The sequence below is a fragment of the Anopheles aquasalis genome, chromosome 2 (genome assembly GCF_943734665.1).
Source record: "Anopheles aquasalis chromosome 2, idAnoAquaMG_Q_19, whole genome shotgun sequence".
In the NCBI taxonomy this organism is placed as follows: Eukaryota; Metazoa; Arthropoda; class Insecta; order Diptera; family Culicidae; genus Anopheles; species Anopheles aquasalis.
The window spans coordinates 82,710,647-82,718,784 of record NC_064877.1 but is presented as its reverse complement, the minus strand read 5'-3'; positions in this window follow the sequence as shown (position 1 = coordinate 82,718,784).

The window sequence follows — 8,138 nt, the reverse complement described above, 5'->3', positions numbered from 1 at the left end:
TTATAGTTCCGATCCGATTTAGCTTTATGAGCACTATTCATTACGAGCATTGTGAGCAGGGCTTGTGTTACCTACCATCGATGTTATGCGTCTCTAGCAACAGTAAATCTAATTTTCCTTTGTAAGGATTCATTTCTGTTACTCAATTTTAATCTCTGCATGGTTTCCATCTATCTCATTCACGAAATGCTATTTTATCCAATTTTATATCGTATTGAATATTGTTCAGTAGAAGATAATATTGGTCCCAGGGTAATAAATTGCATAGTGCAGAGCTATGCCACTAGGTTGCGCAAAAGTATTGATGGCCAAACAACATCAGAAATCATTAAGCCCCCCTCGCGCGCACCAGCTCTATCTCGCAGCACCGGTTGTACATTCTATAGCTACCACTCTCTTTGTTGCCTGTGGAAGTTAAAGGTTTTTTTTTGCGTCGACATTCTGAAAAATAGATCATGAGTGTCGCGTTGATTGTGTAGCGTACTTGATATGCAGCGCACAGCACATTTAGAAAAGGAAAAAGAGGCAAATCAAGTGAATGAAATCACAGCACCAAACAGATTTCTTTTCCCCGGAACGGAACTGGCGCAAACCAGGCGCATTGATGTTGATTATTATCGTGTCCCGGTTGCCTCCCCGAGCTGTCGAGCAGTGATACTAGTACATTGTTGTGAATGCATTATCGCAACCACGGTTTCCCGGTGTGCGCCTACGGACACCTTCGCCTAGGCACCGATACGGAAGCGCCAGCGCTGTGGCCCTGGACGATGCTACTTTGTCGCTATTTAGCTAATGGATGTGCGCATGGCACGTGCAGAGGTGCAATGCATGTTTCATGTGGTGAATGCAACTCGGTTCCACTTGGTTGTCGCGTACTCCTTTTGCCATCTCGTTAGTAGCGGCAATGGGGCGGAGGCCAGGTGCGAATTGGCGGCCCTTATTTTTATCCCGTACTCTCGGCTATCATTCGATATTGAACGTAGGTACGGTGGCACATGACAGTATGATGAAGCCGTTCAATAGCAGACCCAGGTGTTTCGCGCATTCGTATCCGTGCCACTGCGCACGGCACCTGCTCCAAATGAGATTCATTTTAAATTAGCTCCCCGACAAAGGGTGGTGGCGGAAAGGGGTTTGAGTTTGCCCCATTAGTACACCATCATCATCAGTGGGACATTCTTGTGCGCTTGTTTCGCGGGTTGAAGCTCCGAGGTAAAAGCTTCAAATTTGCATTCCTGGAAAGGGAACTTTTCATAGGTACAAGCCTAAAGAGCGTGCAAGAACAATGGGCGAACGTCAAAAGAGTTTTTGTTCCGCGCCTGACAGGAATCCCGTAAGTAGTACCGTGGTTCCGCGGCTTTCGAGAAATGGAGACAATTATCATATAATTTTTTCACAACTTCCTTGGTTTCCTGCACCCAAAAGACTGCCCCACGAGCCCAGGTCGTTTCCCTTTTTGGTCGTTGGACATCCGCGGTATTGTTCTTACGAAAAGAGGGAAGAGTTCTGGCTGGCTGGCTTGCTGGCAACCAGAAGACACATTAAATTGTGCTGGTGACGAGTTCTCTTACTCCTGCAAGCGATGAATGCAAATGGTCTACTGTGCGGTCGGTCGGTCTATCGTAGCTTAGCGTTCTCGCGACTCATTCGCTGACACTGCGCGGTCTTTGCATCGGAGAAAGTTTCAGTTTCCTTCGCAGAATCTTAAGATACTCACCGGACTCAGCAGACTCGCCGGAATCGGTTTCTTTCTGTTGACCTCCGGTGCAGAACTGATGCAACTGTGTGGTCGTGGTTTCATTGTGACCTGTCCGTCGTGCTCTTTGTTAGCTGTTATAAATGAAAAAAATAAATAAAAGAATCCCGGAAGCTGAAGAAAGAAAGGCGATGCGACAGGTGCGTCTCACCAGCCACCGCTGGTCGCTGGGAAGACTTACCGCTGCACTTCGGCGCGGTGGCTAGTTAGCCGGACCACCTGAAGACAACGACAACGCCTAATGGACAGGGCGTGGACTAGGCGTGATCATAACACTGTTGGAACGCGCGGTGAGGTGAAAGTTTGGACAGGAAGTTTTGCATCCTTTTCGTTGTCTTTGGTATGGTAATTTGATTCTGGGCAAACTTTCTATGAAACTGTGAAAGGAATATAAATTGCAGGCACCGTTTGATGGTTTGCTGAAATCTGCAGCAGCAGCAGCAGCAGCACCACCGCACCAAGGGGTGCTGAGTGACCGCAAAGTTGCAGCTGAACGGCGAGTGTGACGGTGATGTTACTAAAAGGGGTGTTGGTAGATTCACCCAGCACCCGTTTTTTGTCGTATGAGGATGCGTAGGAGGGACAAAGTAATATGAAATTATGTAGTTTCATCGAAGGTTCGGTCCAGTATGCTCCGGTCAGTGGCCAATTTGTGGTCGATGATCAAAGTGCACTTTGACTGCTGTCTTTGTTGCCCCTTTGCTGCATGCCATTTCGTGTGTCTGCGTAGTTTGTATAGTAACTAGATGGAAACGGTACATTTGACTACGGTTGCTATAGCCAACTGAGCATGCACCCAAGTTACCCAACTGCTCACTGCCGAAACTAAACTAAAGTTATGGCCTTGTTCAGGGTCGGGTGCTGTCTGGAAGTAATCAGTTGATCAGATATTAAGGAGTTACGGAGCAAAAACTTTAATTAGATGCAGGTTGGCAGATGACTTACAGCCGGCCCGGGGTCGCATCTTGGTCGACAAGACCCAAGTTATTGTGGAGTTTGTGTTGGGAAGTTAAATTTGCTGAAAAAGCTCAACTCGGATCAAGATAAACGAAATGAGATCCAAACATAAAATACGAGAATGATATGGTCCGAAGCGGAATCACACAAATCGTACCATGGTAGATACCACGTACCACTGTACTTGCGATGAAGCACTTTGCTAAAATGCAGTTTTGCAGTAGTAGGAGTACCAGGATGAAGTGCTTTTTGAATTTATGATGGATGTATAACCTTTATTACTATGTTTAATATGTTAGAAATACCTTCCATAGCATAATATCTGAATTAAAAAATAGAGTAAAACATGAAAGGCCACGGTAGCGGTTCCCCATCACTGATTTCTAACATTTCGATTGCAGCAAAATTGCCCGAAAGCGCCATGTCGGGGGGAAAATCATCGATCACGCTTTGTTATGGAAATTATGCGTTGCAGTAGGATGCAAAACAGGCGCTTATTTGCAGTGCTTGCATGGTGCGGCATCCTCTAAGCGCATGATTAAATTAATGCTAATCCCTCCGTAACAGGTACACGCGGCTCAAATGAGCTTATGAAATTTTTGGAGCTTTGGAAGCCTCACCGCTAAAGTAATAATGATAATATGCGCATGAACACGTTCGGGGATACCACAGCTATGCAGCGGTGAGGGTTATTTTAAATCACATTTCAATAGGCACGATCCGCTACCGTCGTTCGCTTTTTGATCCGACCCTCGAGAATGGTGATCAGGATTGATAACTCATTGAATATTATGCCAATAGAAACTAGTGGAGTGGATGGGCTATCCCAAAGGCAAATGAATTCTATTAAGGGCTGATGTTTTTCGGGCATAATATGATTCTATTTTTTGTTCCTGTTCAGTAATACAAATATGTTTGAGATGTACTAACTACACTATAAATATTTCTATGCTATTATATTAAAATATTAGTTGATGTTGAAGATATCATATTAAAATTCTAGTTGATAGTTTTTTAAACTACACTATGTATGAAATTAAAGCTTCGTTTGATGGGAGCAGGACAACAGTTAACATTTGAACAGTGAAATATGTTACTGGAACTCTTCTAAAAACTCTGCCACTACATAGGTGGAGGGAGTTTAAGATAATTATACTACGTTATAATTATGATGGAGTAGCTAAATACAAACCATATATGCATCAACAAGGGGTACTCCGGGCTTCCGATTGCCCATCCATTCAGCATACTCGAGGTGAAACAGGCATCCTAATCGCCGCTCATTAATCATGGTCCTCGGGCATTTTCACCACCGCCACCACCGCCACCACCGCCACCATCGTAACCAAACACTGGAAAGGTATGAAACAGCAAGACCTTTTCTCCTGACCTATCCCATCGGTGGAGCGCTTTCTTCACATTCCCGATTCGGCGAGCCCATCCCCAGCCCGGCCCAGGGAGCTGTCTTGTGCAACCTGTTGCGCCCGTTCACCCGGAACATCCCATTTCATCAAAGTGAATCATAAATTTTACCTGCAGCAACGGGCTACCGTTCACCGATGCTTTTTCGCCTTGTTTGTGCCCCCCCCCCCCCCCCCTTGATGCTTACCGGTACGCCCTTTTATGCATCTTATCGGTTGAACCCTCCCCGAACCCTGCCCGTTTTTTATGACCAGGTGAGGTTCGGGGAACGAACGCGTTTCGAAAGGTTGCCATTTCTCGGAAACTCCGTTTGGAAATACGGGTTCATATCGCAACATTATTATTATACTAATTAATTCATCCATAAACGAAATCTTTGCCCCAGGGGCATTCAATTGCGGAGCGGCTTTAGCGAAAGGTTCAAGAAACAAGGCAGCAAAGGCTTGATCGTCTTAGTGAAACCAGGTCGCTACACATCGCTGCTGGGGATGGATCGTTGATGATCGCGCATATCATTTATGAGATGCTTTTTGCTAAGGACTTGCGTGGTGAAGTAGCTTCGATTCCGGAGAGCCTTCGTTTACAGAATTTCGAAAACCGTTGGAAAATCCGATGAAAAAGGCTGTTTTTAGAAACAAACGCTGCCGCAGTCCCATCATGAGCTTATAAGGTGTTTTATCCCTGATTTAGGTGATAGATCTTGTGATGCGTTAGTTCACCCACGGAGCTATCGTACGAAGGTGAACGGTTCTAATAATGTTGTGCGTGGGCATCGAGAATTGATTTTTATCTTTTCTGCTCCTGAGAAAGGTAAATACACGAACAACGTCGTCTGGCAGAGCGAACCCCGTAGATCAAACACCACGTCCCGTCCGCCACTGGTGCAGAGCACTCAGCGAAACACGGTGTTTTTGGTCGTTTGTGAATCTGCTCACGTCGGACGTGGTTTCGTGAAAAAATAAACACAAACTCCTACGGATCGGGAAGGGACTGGCAGTACGTGAATGGAATTTCCCGAACAGAAACGGGAAGGTCTTGCGCGTGCCGATCGATTTTCCATCAACCACCAGTGTACCTAGTGCACCCCTAGGGCTCTTGTTGCGTGGGCATTGGCCGGCTTCTTTTGCCTTCTGTTTTAAGCCAGATGGTAGCTCAGCGGGGGGACCCTCCACCGATGGTTACCGTTGTTGAGACGGACGACTGTTGCTTGGTAAGTGTCCTCCATACCATCCCAGCTGATGCCCATGGCCGGTGGAGAACGGTTTATGAATAATTTCGACAAATTTTTGTCCGTCCCGTCAATGGAGAAAATCCTTTTCGCCTGGTGTGTGGTTGCGGTGACCATTCCTAGAAGTAACAGTAAATCATAACCTAGTGTAACGATCGATCGCACTATCGAGTGCATATTGTCGATGTAAGGTGTTGGTATGGAATGTTCTCCAGGAAGTGAAGTGTTAATTTGGGGCCAGCGTAATGATACCATTTCTCGGGTGCGGTTTCCAACCTCGTGAGTGGAATCGGTATGATTAAGTGCGGTGTTACTGCTATGAGCATGTGCACACGCTTCACTGCACCATTAAACAGTATCGTTCTCTAAATAGACACACATTTGTATGCTCGAATGTTGGCCGATCAAGTGCGGGTGAGAGCATATCATCTCTAAACGAGCTTTTCATTCACGGTGCCGGTGCGAACCCTTGAGTTCTGGGGTCTTCGCATCCGAAACACAGCCCAGCGCGAGCAGGTAATGGGACAAACATCAACCCTCAAAATGAGACCATTTACCCAGTTGTCAATGGGACGATTGCATAAATTACCCTTTTGTCGCTTTGGCGCTCCGGTGGTTGACAGAGGTTCAGGTAGATGGGAACACCCTTTGGAAGCTCCTGGGTTTTGTTGTGCAACTGGAGGCTCCCAGAGATGGTCTCCCATTAGGGACATTGAAGCCTCAACTCCGATTTCATCACGTGCCGGTATTTCAGCCGGTAAGAAATTCTTTCCGGCCAGCCATACTGTAGTCAGTTTATCTGAATCCTCCCTGATCAGCTGGTTACGGCTTACGGGGGACGGTACACAGGTCGCTGGTTACAGGTTGTGGTCAGGGGCCACCCATAAAATAGCTACGATGGCATCAGTCCCTTCACAAAGGGTTGATAGGAAGCAGGAAGAGGAAACACATCTCTCGATCTGAGTGCCCTGGCAGGGTTGAGCCTTGTGTGTGGCTTTGATACGATGAGATGGAACAGAATGGAATGCTTCATAATCTGCACCCTGCAGTATAATGGATCTTTTGCTGGAAAAGTGTTGTGCTGTGAGAAAGAAACCTGGTACGCTTCCTGGTAAAGTCGTGCAACGTGCTACTAGTTTGTGGTTCACCTTAGAATCCCTCTAAGCTGGTACACCTAATCCAACCAAATCAACGATAGCTTGTGGTTCAAGTTCTTGGATATGATGGATGGAGGGAGAGAAGCTGGCGAGCATTAGGCTGAATCGAGTTGAATGACAACGAATACTCGAGTTTTGAGTCTTTGTTTCGTAGCTTCCACTCGGTTGCCATGCCAGGTGTTTATCTCCAATTTATTTTTGAAAGCTGCTACTGTTACTCAATGGTCTTTATTGATCCAAGGTGGTAGATTTCAAAGATACGTTATTACACCTCAGTGTCCAGTATCAAGTGAAAGACAATTGATTTTTGAGCCATTAGTTTGCTTATGGCTTTTGTCAATCAATTGCAATTTCTGCTGCAAATCACTGCCCATCTTGCTGGCAAATTAGAAATTTAGCATGCAAATCTGGTTATGCGCATTACCGGTGAGCGAGAAACCCTTTAGGCTGGGATACTGTTGCAAATGAATCGAGTAGTGTGCATGAAAAGACCACGACGGTAACAAGGATACAGGCGTTTGCCCTAGATAATAGACAATGAGATGGTTCTAGGTAATGACAAATGCGTTAACTACAGTCGGTATGCTACAGTTGCAGATGATTATGGATCCGCTACAAAGCCTCATTAGTCAGCACGTGAATGCGGATGCCTGCATCTACTCAGCTGTTATCCGTCGGTCATCTTTCATCCTTCATCGGAGATGAATTGAATGAGGGATGAATGGGTACGTTTTGGGTTGGGTAGCTCCTAAAGAGGGTCGCATTCCATTACTCAAAGTGCGTAACCAAGCAATGCATTTTGCTTTGATCCCAGCGAAGATGGTTTTCCGGAAAACCCCTGCAGTTACCAGAGAGCCTAACATTGTGATTTGGAGTACGATAATTGTCCCACAAGCACTTTAATTACATTTAATTATTTCATTTCCCTTTGTAACCCTATTCTACGCCTTAGAATGCGACGAGAATGAAATTTCCATGTGTGTCTCCGTTAGTAGACTTTCCTCCGCCATAAACAAACTGTCACTTTTCCTTCAGATCAAAATTTTCTCTACGGATATCTGTAGCTGACGGCAGTTGACGTGACTCTCTCGTTTGCTGAACATAAGCCAATAAAAAGCTGACTTATTGATGCATTCAAGAACGGATTGTGAAAGCACTTTTGCTCCTTCGCAAACTGTCAAACATTATTATGATCTCAGCGAGAATGTAACGAAACAGAGTGGCAAAAAGTACACCTTCACCATTGCACACTATCACCTGGCACCTGATAGCGGTGCAAAGACGGAGCCTGAAAATGGACCGTTCGACAACGTAACGTAATCAATTAAACAGACAAACTATCCTGGACGTAACAAACGGTATTCTGGCTTCGATCGGGTCATGGTGCAAAGGTGTGAACCTATCCAACCTCCTGTTACTACGGACCAGACGGCACACGGAACGCTGCTTTGCTGGGCAAGGTTCGGTCGATTCCCTTTTTTCGCTCCATTCGCTAGCGGCCACCCCATCGGTGGGCTGATGGCTTCGTTGAGCTGCAAAACGCCCCGGGGCTGGAACGGGCGCTTCCGCAGGCCCATCTGCCCATGTCGAGCGCGGTGCACGTGGCTCTGGATGTGAT